The sequence below is a fragment of the Eurosta solidaginis genome, chromosome X, assembly GCF_040869045.1.
Source record: "Eurosta solidaginis isolate ZX-2024a chromosome X, ASM4086904v1, whole genome shotgun sequence".
Lineage (NCBI taxonomy): Eukaryota > Metazoa > Arthropoda > Insecta > Diptera > Tephritidae > Eurosta > Eurosta solidaginis.
In genome coordinates this window covers 59,209,338-59,226,200 of record NC_090324.1, presented here as the reverse complement: position 1 = coordinate 59,226,200, position 16,863 = coordinate 59,209,338, and the positions used below count along the sequence as shown (strand labels likewise).

General features: G+C 37.7%; 1 pseudogene; it reads right to left on the bottom strand.

Moving 5' to 3' along the window:
• Positions 1–15,174: 15,174 nt before the first annotated feature.
• Positions 15,175–16,086, bottom strand: LOC137234960 (bax inhibitor 1-like; annotated as a pseudogene).
• Between the last annotated feature and the right edge of the window lie 777 nt (positions 16,087–16,863).

Genomic DNA, 16,863 nt, shown 5'->3' with positions numbered 1-16,863 from the left:
AAAATATATAAAAAATTAAAATAGTTTATAACCTCGAAACTTCAAAAATATTAAACTTTGAATTTGAAATAAAAAGTTAAAAATGAAATGTATTGTATTTGTATTGGTGTCCGTGGTGCTGCCTTGGCGAAGGTTCAGCGAAGGTGGTTAGTCCGTCTCTATTTATTTGAAGTCTGGTCAATCGTGCCGCCCGTGGGAATGTGGCACTTCACGTTCAAGAACTTATTCCTAAGCGTGGATGCCACACCTCCTACTCCTAAATATCGTGGCGACGACTGTAAACCTCACTTACCGGGAATGCTGGACTCCCGGTAAGGTAGCTTGAACAGCTCGCCACGATCTCCTGCCTAGGTCCGTCGCCAGCTAAGTGACATGCCAGTTACCACTTTGTCGAACTGTTGAAGTTCTACAAAGGAACCTTGGGTGGTGATGCTTGCGGGCCCAGGCTAGCTCGTCATCTTGGGCGGGGTATTGCTCCACCGACCTTACCCACAGCGACATGAATAAAAAGGGTTCATACCTGCATGTGTTGTAAAAGAAGGGAAAGCTGAAAAAGATGGAAACATACGTGAGGAGCAAAGTTAAGAGGGGGGAAAATATGATGTCCTGTCAGGTGGAGTCTACCCTCCCTCTGCAGTGCAACTTGCATCGCACCGTGGGCACTTTGCTGATTCCTGTTTACCTTACAGTGCCCCCAAACCTAAAATAAGTCTGCCCGTCCGTCTATAAGCCATTTTTCCCTATTACTCACCTTCACCTAATCTTACCACGCGCAAGCGCAGCACCAACACCAAACCTAAAACTTTAGCCCTGCATTATTGAAAAACCTATGTTTTCATTCATACATTCCTTATAATTTATTAACAATTTAGATATTTCTGAACATCTACTCAGCTATGTTTAAGACAATCAGTACAGATAACGAAAAGAAAAATGTATAGATAAACTATCACTCCAAGAAAATTTAAATAACCTAGGTTTGATTTTTCAGTAATTCACCCTAAAACTAATGCCTCTATTTTTAATATCAGTTGCCTTAAATAAGAAAAATTTTACAAATAATCCAAAAAAACTTAGTCTAAGTTAACTTATAACTATAATAAATAATTCAAGTTCCAATTCAATTATAAATTAGATATAGAAGCAGATATGAAATCCTATAATTGCTTAAAAGTACAAATCCCACTTGGTTTCTGACCCACTCTAATATACAGCTGATACTAGGGGTCAGTTCAAAATCCTAGAGATGCAGATATTCAAATGCTCATAAGGTCGGCAAGCCAAAGCAAAAAAAAAACATAAAACGCAAAAAGGTGAAACCCTATTCCCTGACCTATTTCAATAATCAAAACAAATCCGAAATCAATTTTGTACAAAGCAGAAGTAGGTCAGCAAAGTAAAAGAAAGATTATGTAGGTGCAAATGTATGTTGGTGACGTTTTTATGTATGTACATGTATTATTCTGATTTCTTTTGTCATCGCCATTTCCTCTTCAAATTTTGCAAGACTAGGAATTGACTGCCAATATATGTACATACATTCATATATGCATATATACTTCTCCAAAAGTACAATATTGTCACTCACCATGTTACTCACTCCGTTGTAGGCGCCTGCATGAAGGTGAGTCTGCGAGCTGTAAAGAGAAAAACACTCAAAGCATATGTGCTGAATGCATATATATTTATCCGGCACACCTTTTTTTCTCAATACTCAGCCAGATCACTTGCTTGTGATCTTGGACATTGAGTTAGTTAGTTTAACAAAGTGTTGGCGACAAGGCAAAATGCCAGCTGGTATGTCCGTCCCTAGGCGGATACGTGGATGAGTTCTTTGTTTTTTGTTTTTCTACCGAAATGAGGGTGTGTCGGAAGCCCCGGAAAATCCCAAGGGGATTGGCAAAGCAAAACAAATTGTAAGTGTCAAGCTAAAATTAATATTATTTAAATTAAGGCAAATTCAAATGAACCACATGGGTTCCTATACGGTTGTGTGGGTGGGAGTATGGTGAAAAAAAAGAAACGAGAATGTGCAAAAAAAAGAGGAAAAGAAAAAAGGCAAACGGCAAGTAATGTGTAAGAATTCTTTCCAATGGAAAAGAAACAAAAATTTGCGAAAAAATAAAATATATCTTATAAAAGAAAAAAAAAATGTATTTGGTTATGCCCCTTTTAGAGCAGTCGGTAAAACTCCTATAAACCCGCCACGTTCAAATAAATATCAAATTTCTTAGAAATCGGACTCCCCTCGCTAACTTAATGTTTCTTATGATTACCTGCCCCTTTTATCTAAATTTTAATTCGCCATCCAAGTAGCTGTGTGTGCAAAAGGAAAGGTAATAATAATAATGTGTGTGCAAAAAAAGGAGCGTAACAATAATTGTAAGATAAAAAAATGTAACAAAAACAAGTAAGGAAGGCTAAGTGGGACATGGGTATCAAATGGAAGGTATTAAAGAGTATTTTAAAAGGGAGTGGGTCATAGTTCTAGAATTGTTTTACTCTAGAATTTGTTTGTACGATATGGGTATCAAATGAAAGGTGTTAATGAGTATTTTAAAAGGAAGTGGGGCTTAGTTCTATAGGTGGACGCCTTTTCGAGATATCGCCATAAAGGTGGACCAGGGGTGACTCGAGAATGTGTTTGTACGATATGGGTTTCAAATTAAAGGTATTAATGTGGGTTTTAAAAGGGAGTGGGCCTTAGTTTTATAGGTGGACACCTTTTCGAGATATCGACGAAAATGTCCACCAGGGTGACCCAGAAAATCATCTGCCGGGTACCGCTAATTTAGTTATATATGTAATACCACGGACAGTATTCCTGCCAAGATTCCAAGGGCTTTTGATTTGACCCTGCAGAATTTTTTCATTTTATTCTACTTAATATGGTAGGTGTCGCACCCATTTTACAAAGTTTTTTTTTTAAGTTAAATTTTGCGTCAATAAAACAATCCAATTACCACGTTTCATCCCTTTTTTCGTATTTGGTATTGAATTATGGCATTTTTTCATTTTTCGTAATTTTCGATATCGGAAAAGTGGGCTGGTCATAGTCGGATTTCGGCCATTTTTTATACCAATATAAAGTGAGTGCAGATAAGTACGTGGACTGAGTTTAGTAAAGATATATCGATTTTTGCTCAATTTATCGTGTTAACGGATGAGCGGAAGGTCAGACGGTCAACTGTGTATACAAACTGGGCGTGGCTTCAACCGATTTCGCCCTTTTTCACAGAAATAAGTTATCGTCCCAGAATCTAAGCCCCTACCAAATTTCACAAGGATTGGTACATTTTTGTTCGACTTATGGCATTAAAAGTATCCTAGAAAAATTAAATGAAAAAGGGCGCAGCCACGCTCATTTTGAAATTTCCTTTTATTTTTGTTTTTTGTTGCACCATATCATTACTGGAGTTGAATGTTGACATAATTTACTTATATTCTGTAAAGATATTAAATTTTTTGTTAATATTTGACTTAAAAAATTTTTTTTTTAAAGTGGGCGTGGTCGTTCTCCGATTTTGCTAATTTTCATTAAGCATATATATAGTAATAGGAGTAACGTTCCTGCCAAATTTCATCATGATATCTTTAACGACTGCCAAATTACAGCTTGCAAAACTTTGAAATTACCTTCTTTTAAAAGAGGGCGGTGCCACGCCCATTGTTCAAAATTTTACTAATTTTCTATTCTGCGTCATAAGATCAACTCACCTACCAAGTTTCACCGCTTTATCTGTCTTTGAATGAATGAATGAATGAATTATCGCACTTTTTGGGTTTTTCGAAATTTTCGATATCGAAAAAGTGGGTGTGTTTATAGTCCGATGTCGTTCATTTTAAACAGCGATCTGAGATGAGTGCCCAGGAACCTACATAATAAATTTCGTCAAGATACCTCAAAATTTACTCAAGTTATCGCGTTAACGGGCAGACGGACGGACGGACGGACATGGCTCAATCAAAATTTTTTTCGATACTGATGATTTTGATATATGGAAGTCTATATCTATCTCGATTCCTTTATACCTGTACAACCAACCGTTATCCAATCAAAGTTAATATACTCTGTGAGCTCTGCTCAACAGAGTATAATAAACGCCAATCTCGGGGATTGTGCTACTCCTCCCGGTATTGCCTCGAATCGCTGTACGGCTGTCAAGAATTCAGAGTTGTTGTTGTGAAGTCCGTTGGCTGAGACAGTGGCGTTGTTGTGGTTGTTTTTATTGGCCTAGCGCCGATGTGTTGGAAGTGTTGGAGTCTTTGTATAGGTTGTGTGCCGCCTATATGAAAATTAGTAATGGTTGTTGCTGGCCTTAGATGGCTGATCTCGGCGTCACAAAAAATCGTAGAAAAAACGTTGATGCAGTTGTTGCCGCAAGTGGGAAGTGGTGTCTCTTAGTTGTCGGGAGTGACCGCCGCCAGTACCGCTTTTAGGCTTATTTTTTTGTTGCAGATAGTGTTGCTGTGATTGTTTTTGTTGTGGTGATATATCGCCGATATGAAATATGTGGCCGCCAGAAGAAAAATGTGTAGTGGTTGTTGTTGGCATTGCGCCGCCAATAAAAGGTTATTATCTTTATTGCTGTTGACCTAATTCCGCCGATCCTAGTTAGGTATTCGCGTTTGTGGAGCAAAAATATATTGGTGTTGTTGGTACTACCTTAGCGTTGCCAGCACAGATGCGGTTGTAGTTGTTGTAATCCTTACCAGACTTTCCTTGGACTTGGTGTGGTGTTTGTGTCGATGCGCGTGTTTCAAATATCGCCCTGTTGTGAATTTGCGTGTATCATTTATGTGAAAAGGTGTATTGCCAGTGTGGGATCTATAGTAGTTGTCGTAGTTGTGTTGACCGCCACCAATTTGGGCCTTTTGCCGCCAACGATTCCGAGTTTTAGCCACATTTTTCCCAATGCCGGTGCCCAGTGTGCTATTTCCGCAAACTAAAAATGATCTACCACAAAAAAGACAAAACAAACAATTTATTAGTTATACATATAAAATATGAAATACAGGTTACTCTATAGACGTATGCATACTTGTTTGCCTGCTTTATTTCCTCACCTGCATACATATATACATATATGAATGGAGGTGTGGAGCCATGCATGCCAGTTTACTTTTTGCTTGCTTGGAAACTTGGCTATATAGAAGCCAACTTCCCAGTGGGCATGCCAGGTTGGGAGAGGGAATTAAAACACGGAAAGGTTACACTTAACTGGTATTATAAATTTTGATGGCGGGATCCCAATTGAAACTGCCGGACAAGGGCGTAAGTAGGCCTCGCAACTCCGCGCTCTAAAAACTTTTCGCGGACTTTTCTGACGCCTTTAAATAACGCGCACTAAAAACTTTTCGCGGACTTTTCTGACGCTTTGAAGTAACGCGCACTAAAAACTTTTAAACCTTTGAAAAGGTATTACTACTTGGCACTTCACTTGCACTGGGCACTGTTACAAGAAAACGTTTGCCCGTTGCCTATCTTGTTGCCCCCTTATAGCCACCGCCGTGGTAAGGAACGTTATCCAGAAACAGACAACTTTCACCTATACATGTTCAACTTTCTTCTCGGCTTTCCTGTATTTTTGTTTATGCGTCCACGCAATCATACACTCACATGTTCACACATAAACGCTTCTACAAACTAGCATTAACATACTCAACAAAACAACACAAACACATAGATACATAGCATTCGTTCCTTGACCGCTCACACTGATGCATTCACACGTTCATACATTCATACACTTAAACGCTTACACAAACTAACACCTACACAGATACAGATATTTAGTTCGTGTCTTGGCTGCAATGTTGCTACGTCATCAGCAATGTTGCTACGCCGTCTACTCCAGACACAATGTTGCCATTGTGCTCTTGCGACAGTCATTGCAACATTGCGGCCAACACACGAACCTAGACACATCACACGTAGTCACAGATACATGCTGCCATTCATTCGAACCAGTGATTATGATCCAAGGCTGTCGTTGCACGTCATGAAACATTTGACCATGCATTTAAAAGTGATCATCCGGTTGTGAGAAATAATAACAATAATAATAATACGTCGAAAAAAGAACACTGCTTCAACTGTGGCTCTACAGAGCACAAAAGGCCAGCGTGTAAGGAGCCTATGAAGTGTTTTAATTGTAACAAAAGTGGCCACCACGCGAAAGTTTTCCCTGCTAAAAATCAAAATAAAGATGTTAATGTTATATCTGTTTGTAACCGTTTTAAATCTATTACCATAAACGGTACCGAGGCGGAGTCCTTAGTCGACAAGGGGTTCGACGTATCAATTATAAGAAAAAGTTTTTATGAAAATTTTTTGTCAAACATTTTGTTAAAAGAATCCGACAAATTACTTTATGGACTTAGTAATGTATCAAACAAAGTTGAAGGCAGTTTCTGCTGTAATGTTGTTGTTGATAATTTGAGCTGTGAGCAAATTTTTTGGTCGTGTGTGATAAGAATATACAATTTGACATTTTACTTGGTTTTGACTTCCTAAACATATTCAAGGTTGTGTTTGATAAAAGTGGTTATAATTTCAGTAAGCTCACTGATGAAAGCTTTGAAAACGAATTGAAAGTGTATAATATAAGTGAATATAAGCACGATCTCGTAGTACTAGTTTGGTTTAAAGGCGCAATCGTGGAAATTATTAAACTTTATAAACCAATAAAAGCTGATCGCGAATGCCCTATTGTGATGGACATTATCGGTGATAATATTAGACCCTTTCGCCAATCGCCAAGTCGGCTTCCATTTGAGGAGCAAGAGCCGGTAAGGAAATAAGTTGATCAGTGGCTAGAACAAGGTATTGTTAGGCACTCTACCTCTGAATTTGCAAGTAGAGTGGTAGTTGTGAAAAAAAAGAATGAGTCATATAGTGTTTGTTTCGATTTTAGAAAACTAAACTCGATGGTGCTAAAAAGACTCTTTTCCAGTACCAATAATAGACGATGTTTTAGAGAAATTACAAAAAGCTAAATATTTTTGTGTAATGGACCTGGAAAATGGGTTTTTCCATACCCCAATTAAAGAATCTGCCAAAATATATACCGGGTTTGTTTCTAAAGAAGGCGCATTTGAATTTAATTATGCACCTTTTGGTTTTTGTACTTCGCCAGCCGTTTTTATACGGTACAGAAATTACATTTTTCAAGATGTGGTGATTGAAGGTGTTATGCAGCTATATATGGACTATATAATTATCTTCGGTGTTACGGCAGACGAATGGACGAAAAAGCTGCAAAAATGATAATTAAAGCTTCTGAATACGGCCTTAAAATAAAGTGGCAAAAATGTGCGTTTATGCAAACAAAAATTAATTTTCTGGGCCACGTAATCGAAAGTGGGACAGTGCGACCTGGCAATGAGAAAACGAGGGCGGTACAGCAGTTTCCAACGCCCAAGAACGTCAAAGACATACAACCATTTCTGGGCTTGACCGACTTTTTTAGAAAGTTTTTGGAAGATTATTCCATAATAGCACGTCCACTTACCAATTTGCTGAAAAAAGACAGTACTTTCAAATTAGGCCAAGTCGAGCTTGCGGCGATTAATGAACTCAAAAAGAAGCTGGCACCAGTGCTCAAGTTGTACGACAGAAACGCGATAACCGAGTTACATACTGATGCTTCCAAAGAGTGTTTTGGTGCAGCCTTGATGCATGTTTTCGAGGGTGAACTGCATCCCGTATACTTCTGGAGCAAAACAACAACACCGCAAGAGTCTAGGCTACACAGCTATGTGTTAGAAGTAAAAGCAGCTCATCTCGCAACGCAAAATCATACAAATCATAATCACAGATTGCTCCGCTTTTTAAAGCACCATGTCAAAAAACAATATTCCGAGAGAAGTTGCAAAATGGATTATGAATTTCCAAGACTTCAGATTTAAAGTTGAACACCGTATAGCGTAATGAGGCATGTCGACAGCCTTAGTCGTAACCCAGTTGCAGATATATTTGTTGTTGCGTCAGATGTTACCACACGTATAAGAAAAGCCCAACAAGAAGATAAGCACTTGATAGCAGTGCGCGAAATACTCAAAACTAAGCAATACCAAAATTACATAGTAAAAGGCGATTTATTATTCAAATCAGTGGATGGGCACGAATTATTAGTGGTGCCCAGGTCGTTAGAAGCTGACATAATTCGTGATGCACATAACGTTGGTCATTTCGCCGAACTAAAAACAGTACACGCTATATAGCAAAACTATTTTATACCACATTTGCAAAATCAAGTAAGACGTTGCATAGACAATTGTGTAAAGTGCATAGTACACAATAAAAAGCTTGGTAAAAAAGAATGCTTATTGAACTGCATTGAAAAGGGAGATCAACCGCTCGAAACGCTGCACGTAGACCACCTCGGGCCAATGGACGCCACGGCAAAGCAATACAAATACATACTAGTTCTTGTGGATGCATTTTGCAAATTTACGTGGCTTTTTCCAACAAAGATGCGAATGTGGTAATACGTAGGATGAATGAATGGACAACCGTATTTGGCAATCCAACACGAATCATCAGCAATAAAAGTTCGGCTTTTACCTCCAACAACTTCAACGATTTCTGTAAGAAAAACGGAATCACTCATGTTGCTATCTATACAGGTGTCGCTCGTGGCAATGGCCAGGTTGAGCGCGTCAACCGATCCGTTTTGCAGGTTATGTCAAAACTATCAACTGACGAGCCTGCGAAATGGTACAAATATGTCGGGCTAGTACAAAAAGCCATTAATTCTCATGTGCACACATCAACAAAACCTTCACCATTCGAAATAATGTTTGGAGTGAAGATGAGGGCTGATATTAGTAACAGGGTGCTGGATATATTACGCAATGAGCTGATCGATGGGTTTGAAGATGAAAGGCAAAATTTACGCCGTGACGTGAAGCAGCAAATTCTTAAAGCCCAAGCTCAATATAAGAAAAACTACGATAAGCAACGAAAAAATGCACCTATATACAAAGTAAACGACGTTGTAGCAATTGAACGTACGCAATTTGTTGCTGGAAAAAGGCTTGCGAGCGAATTCCTTGGAAACTACGTTATCACAAAAGTTAAACGAAATGACCGATACGATGTAAAAAAAGCTGAAAACTGTGAAGGTCCCTTTGAAACATCGACGTCAGCAGACAACATGAAATTATGGCGTTACGTTTGTAACTCCGAAGGTTTGGTGTCATCTGGGTCAGATGACGATGAACAGGATGGCCGAATGTAAACAATGGTCACCGTCTAATATCAGTTGCCAACAACAACCAATGTCACTTTATGTTCCCGTTCGAATATGGTCATATTATTTCCAGTCGTTAATTACTCTCTCAGTTGATCCCGTTGTTTATTGCAGTTGATCCAGTCGTTTTTTGATGTATCCGTTGGTCCAGCAGAGTCAGTCGTAGAAGTCAGTCGAAAGCCGTCGGTGTTTTTCTAAAGCATTAAATAAAGTCGCGAAACGCAAAACTTACTTAATACAATACTTTATATATTTTCTATACTTTTAAACAAAAAATTATTAAATTATTCAATCGTTTGTGAATTTGAAACATATTAAAATAAAACTATAAATAAATAGTGATTAACATTTCCATAAACATTAACTTTCCTTTTTACATATATATATTTCTTTTTGATTTTTTCTTTAAACTCAATTGAGTTTTTACATTGAAAATGGAAGATTTTGCTATGTTCTTAAGTATGTTAGCAAGGTATTTACACATTCTATATGATGGCGAATTAACTGACGAACATATCCTTGTGGATCTTCGGTAGACCATAGAGTCTCGGCGCATTAGCTGTTTTGCTTAACAGACTGTATTTTTCATTCAGACTAATCATTTTGTTTTTAAACATCTTTTCGACAAATTCATTATTCTTTTCTTGGAGTTTGTTTGTGGGGTCTCTTTTAAGAACTCTGTATGACGTGATGTCATTAACTATTTTCCCTAACTTCGTTTCATATTCAGATTTTTCCAAAACCACTGTAACATTACCTTTGTCTGCATTGAGGACCAGTAGGTGATTATTGTTACTGAGGAACTCTTTTGCTGAATGTAGGGTGTCTAAAACAAAATGATCTCTCGTATTAGTATTTGGCCTTTTAAGGTGATCCCGTATTAATGTGGTTAAATTATTTCTTTCTGTCTCCGATAGTTTGTATACAGTCCTCTCAGTCTGCTATTAGCTTAAAAAGTGGAATTTTTTTTTGTTGTTGTTGGAAAAGTAAATTTTGGACCTAACGAGAGAAGCCACTGAGTGTCAGCTGGTATATTTGTTGATGTCGTGTTACAAAACCACTCGGGAATGTATTTGATGTTTAGTAGTTGTTTTTGTTCGTTTTAAGGTCTATAAAATTTGCTCGTTTGTGTTTTCTTGATTGTTGTTGTATGTTTGTTGGTTAGCAGAGTTTCACGAAAAATACGACGGAATCTTCCTCATTTAATTGTTGTTTTTAAGTTATTTACTTTATTTAAAAAGGAAAACTTTTTCTTCCGAAGTTCGTGTTTGATTTTGGTAATTATATTTAATAATTCCTTTTGGACTGTTACCAAATATGATGACGCTGCTTTGTTAATCTTTGATGCAATTTTCTCGTTTTTGATGTTGCATTCAATGACGTATACAATGTTTTTGGTGGCACTTTTGATGAAATTTGGTATTATGCCGCTCTCCCTGCATCTACCCAAAAACTATATCGAATCCGTCAGCCCAATCAGTTGTTGTGTGTTATATTGATAACTACCTTTATATAAATGGACCAAAAAATAGATGGCAATTTTTCCTTTAAACCAGACATAGTCTTGTTAAATTTTGACTAAAAAACTTTAACAATAGCTCTTATAAAAGAATTTTGGGATTTAAAATTATAAAGGCGAGACAATGCGTCTGCGACGTGGTTTTCTTTTCCAGCAATGTACTCCACTTCAAAATCATACTCCTCTAAATCGAGCCTTACTCTTGTTAATTTAGATGAAGGGCTCTTCATCGAGAAAAGGTATGTTAAAGGGAAGTGGTTGGTCTTAATTATGAATTTTCTGCTGTAGACGTATGGTCTGAAGAAGGTTATGGCCCAATGTATTGCCGCTAATTCTTTCTCTATTGTAGCTTTGTTGGTTTCACTTTTTTTTGTGAAAGATCTAGAATCGTAAGCAGTTGGTAATTGCTTGCCATCGCGTTCTTGGCTAAGGACTGCTCCGCAAGCATACCCACTAGCGTCTGTTGTTATGCAGAATTCTTTATTGAAGTCTGGGTATTGCAAAAGTTTTGGACCAATTAATATTTCTTTTAGATAGACAAAAGCTTTTTGACATTCTTCTGTCCAATCGAAGGAAACATTCTTTTTGCAAAGCCTAGTTAGTTTTCTTCAGTATTCCGCGAAATTCGGTACAAATCTTCTGTAATAGTTGCAGAACGCTACAAACATCTTAACTTCATTGGCTGTTTTGGGTGTTGGGTAGTTTTGAACTGTTTCAAATTTGCTTGGGTCGGGTAATATTCCCTTGCTTGTGCATTTATGTCCTAAGTAGGTTATTTCCTGGCTGAAAAATAGGCATTTATCTGGATGTAACTTAAGGTTGTATTTCCTACAGGTGGAGAACACGTCTCTTAAGGTTTTTAACATATGCTTTTCCGTACAACCTAATACAACCAAATTATCCATGTAGAGAAATACTTGGGAAGGTTTGAGGCCTTGAAACGCTAATGTCATCATTCTTTGGAACGAATTAGGTGCTACTTTTAATCCATACGGTAGCCTTTTGAATCTGTATGTGCCGTCTTCGGCTGTGAATGAAGTTATATCCCTAGAGTCCGGGTCTAGTTCTATTTGATGGAAGCCTTACATAAGGTCTAGGCATGAAAAATATTTGGCTCTTCCAGGTTGATCTAGAATGTCATCAATTCTTGGGAGTGGAAATTTATCCGCTGCTAGCTTTTTATTGACTTGTCTATAATCAACAAACAATCTCCATCTTTTTTCTGTATGCCCTGGAAGTGATTTTTTAGGGACTAGTAAGATTGGGCTGTTATATTCTGATATGGAAGGTTCTATTATGTCATCTTCGATTAGCTTATTAACGTGTTTGCTTATCTCCCCTTTTTGTGTCTGATGCAATCTGTAGTTTTTTATGTAAACTGGGGTGTAGTCTTTCATGTGTAGTTTTTGTTCAAAAAAATTATTGGAAGAGATTGGTTCTGTTTCTAGTGCAAATATGCCTATGAATTCTGTGCATAATGATGTTAATTGAGAATTGACAAATTTTGGAAAGTTTTTGGTTAGTCTTTTTAATTTTTCTGTATCATTACTATTTTTGTACCTTTCATGAACAAGAAATGGTATATTAACTTTGGTCCGATGTTTGTAATGTTGAGAAATATAGAAGATAGACTCACCATTAAGTATACCGAATTAATCAGGGCGACGAACTGAGTTCATATAGCAATTTCCGTCTGTCCGTCCGTCTGTCTGTTTGAACGCAAACTAGTCACTCAAATTTTGAGATATCTCAATGAAATTTCAAGGATGTAGTTTTCTATTATATAAGACATTTGTAGTGTTTAGACCACAGGCCTAAATATATCTCCCCCCCCCCCCCCCCCCCCTCCTTCCTTTTATTTATTTTCTTTGGTTTACTACCACCTACATATGTTTTGGTCACTAATACGCACAGGCATCTGTGAGTGGTAGTACGTATGCATATTAGATTTTATCGCTGTGAACCCGTGGTATAGCAACTTTGTTGCCGGGAAACCCAACGAAGGAGCTGTATCGTGGGTTCATCGGCTTATGTTGAAAAGAGGCTCGTCCTCTTTGAATCCAGCAGCCAGCGAAGGTACACGTTATCTCACGTCACGTAAGTGTTCAAATTCTCAAATACTTTTCAATATTTTAAAAATAAATATATTTTCACAACATTTGTTAAATCTGCATTAACACTTGTTGCATTTCAAGCCATTTAATAAAAACCATTGTATTTCTGTGTACTAATACGAAATTTGATAGTGTTTATATTTTCATTTCCTTTTCCCGCCTAAATCCTATTCTTATACCATTCCGTGAATGCGCGCCGTTGCCACCACGCTTTTGTACATGGTCCTTACCACGCCGGTAAAGAGAACCAGCAACTCATAAATACAGTCCACACCAATCTTACAGGCGAAACTTCAGCATTAAAAAACAAGGAAGCAGCTAACTAAAGCACGCATTTTGTACACATTACAACCAACACAATCGTGGTGATATTATCAGAAGCAGCTAACCAACACAACATCAACACCAAACATTAAGCAATCAACCAACAAGGAAAATTAGCGAACATCCAATATCAACGCCATAAATCAAATTTTTGCAATTCCGGATCACAATACAATAAAGGTACTTGGTTGATAAATATTCCGTGCTAGGTAGGGTTTTCCTTTAATTTCACTTTTAATAAAATTTCAAAACAAAATTATAAATTATAAAGTGATTCTTTATATTAGACAGTGCAAGTGATTTTTTGTGAAGTGGAAAAGTCATGTTTCGTGAAAAAAAGGCGCTTAACGCAGTTATTTAAAATTTGTGCATCACGCCTTGTGACTATCTGGAACAGTCCCCCACCCGCGGTAAGATTGTCCGAACACAGCTCAAGGTAGCACAACACTGCTCTAAAGGTTAACATAACCTCAAAGACCGTCTTGCGCCAATTTTCAACTTTCAGTTTTGCAGAATTTTCATTTTCAAAAATTTTTCACATTATTAAATTTTGATTTGTTAATCGTATTGAAGCAAAATCTGTAATTTTAATTAACGAGCACAAGTCAATTTAACTAAATTTTTTTTCCACACAAAAATCACTTGCGCCTATTTACATCGGTAGTACGACTGCCATTTATTTTGTTGTTACAGTGCAAAGTACACTTATTTTTAAACTGCACATATTGTTGTTGTTGTGTGGGTGCCCAATAGGCTTATTCCTTGTACAATTATTTAAAAATTTGAAGAATTATTATTCTCACTTGCGGCAATACATAAATCAGTTTTGACTGATCTAATTTTTGTGATACAATAGTTCACAGTCCTTGGTTAAATTACCAAAAAGTCCATAACAAGCGTTCATACATTTTTTATTTTCACTAACACCACTTTTCACTAGCCATTACTTATTGGCTTACACAATTCGTTAGCACAGCTGCATTAGTACTTTCTTTTAACACTTACGTGGGTGCGCGCCATTGCCACCATGCAATTTGACATTCCTTCAAACTACTAGCTTTCTCGCAAGCTTCGAGGCCACTTCACCGAGAAATCTCTCTCGAATACAGTCCTTCATTCCAGTTCATTTTCACTCAATACTCTCTGCAAAGGCAATTAATAAATTAATATTTCAATAAATTTTCATTTAATATAATGGATACCTATATACGCCAAGCAGAGGCAGTGACTGAGTTTGAAAATGACTATAATGACATGTCCCTTCAGACCATAAAAAACACACCCTTTTAACCCAAAAGGAGGAGTTGAAATCGCTATGGGAGAAGGCGAAGCAGACATATGAAGAACTCTTGAGCTCCTCAGAACTCGAAGCAAAAGAAAAGTCGGCCATTAAAAAGAAGCACAAAGTTACATACTTCAGCTTTCTCAAGTGTTAGGCAGCGATGGCTGAACTTTCGGAAAAACTTGAGAAAGCTGAAAAGAAAGAAGAAAGCTCAGGAGATAGGGAATATCGCATGCGCCTGCCACCGTGTGCTACGGAAGTTTTCCAAGGAGATTACCTTTCTTGGCCTTCGTTTACAGACATGTTCACTGCTATATATATACGTAACAAAACCTCGAAGCAGTTGAAAAATTATATTACTTAAACCCAAAGACTGAAGGTGAGGCCAAAGAGATAGTTGGGCGATGTCCTTTAACGAAAGACGGCTTCGAAACAGCGTGGAAAAATCTTTGAGACAGATACGAAAATAAACGTATCTTAGTAAACGCCCAATTAAAAATTCTTTTTGGTTTGAAAGCAGTTGAGAGTGAATGCGGCAGCTCTATAAAGAAACTGCAACGTGAAATAAATAATTGCATCTCAGCGCTCCAATGTCATCATATAGACATACGATCAGCATATCGCGTGTTAATTTCCAGGTGCAATATCAATTGGTGCTCTTTTGGGGGGTGCTCAATTTCAATCAACTTTTGGCTTCTAAAATGAAAAAAAAAAAATAAATTCAGCGTTATTCCTATATTGGCTGATATCCTAAATGATTGTGCCAAACGACGAACGAGCAGACGTAACCTCCAGTCCGCCTTGTGCATCATTTGAATCATCGTCAAACTTTAACTTACTTGGAGTTCCACCTTTTGCATTAGAATAATTAATAAACGCCTGAACATGCTTAAAACGTCAAAGAAAAAATCCAATGCATGCTGCACTACGTCACGATTGCGTGCGCGACATTTCTCCACAATGTTCTGGGTATCAAACACCACGAAGGCCCCCATTACAAACACACCGATATAGAGTTGGGTCACCTGAACAAAATATGATTGGAAAAACATATTGAAAAGGCTTAGTATTGCCATGGTGTTTATGACACTGATTAAAAGTCCACCCAAAATAGATATTTTCCACGTTCTGCTAATAATGCACCAATTGAGAGGGATACAAATGTAACGACAGTGCCTGTGAGTGCAGTAATTATAATCGAAGGATTTATGCTTATTATGTATTGCATTAACGGTCCCAATGATTGAGCGGAACAAAAACCGAATGCCAATAACATGTTAAGGCGAGTATAGTAGTTTTTTCCATTATCTCTATAAAAATTTAGACCCAGTACCAGGCCCAAGTAGGCGAGTGCTGCTAACAAGCCCAGGTTTACAATGCCCCATAATTGAAGCATTGCGCCTACGGCAGTACTGGCTGGTACCGCTCCTAGAACCATATAAACCTTGGCCAAACGGGTGCGCACGCACGGCTCATATTTATCGCCCAAACCGTTAAAGAAACCTTGGACTCTTTCTTGGAATGATGTTCCACTCGCTGTCGCCATTTCAGGGCAGGTGGCGAAAACTATTACGTGTCTTCTACTGGGGATTTGACTAGTTCACCTTCGCGGAACTATTTCCCATATAAATATAAATTTATTGGTGTTTCGATCTCGATTCTTCTGAAATGTGTTTTGATAAAAAATTCTCCTTGTATCTTCCTTTTTTATGTAAATTTTCATCTCAAAGTAATCGCAGAGTAATTTTATACAATTCGCTGGTTCCAGATGTTTTCGTATTTCTTGCCAATCCCGGCCAAAGGAAACTGGTGGAAGTTCCTGTGGCTTTGGTAATAGTGCTATATCGCGTTCAGTCAGTGGCTGAAATCCGGGTATATTACGAGCAAACTCTACATGAACAGCAAATTGTGTGTGGAATACCGCCATCAGTGGCAAAGCTTAAAATTTTCATAAATGTGCATTCGCTTGTTTAAAATATTCTGATATGATTGTTGATTGTACTAATAATACCTGAAAACAGAAAGAGACATTAATTAATAAAAACTATTACAATTTACGAGCTGCCACTCACTATGCCCATACTCACCACCGCGTGTTAAATCAACGACATTTCTTTTCATTCAGGAAGAAATTGTAGAAAACATCTGAATATCTACACCCACTTCAAACAGGCAAGGCATTGCAATCATTGTGAATTCACAACGATTATTTTAATACAAACATTAGGCCTCATGCGCAATCATCTCGCGCACAACACGTCACGCACTACATGCCGCACGACATATCGCGCACAACATGCCACACGACAGGTCGCGCACTGCATATCTCGATCAATCATTCATTTGGTCGGTTGGTATATACTTAAT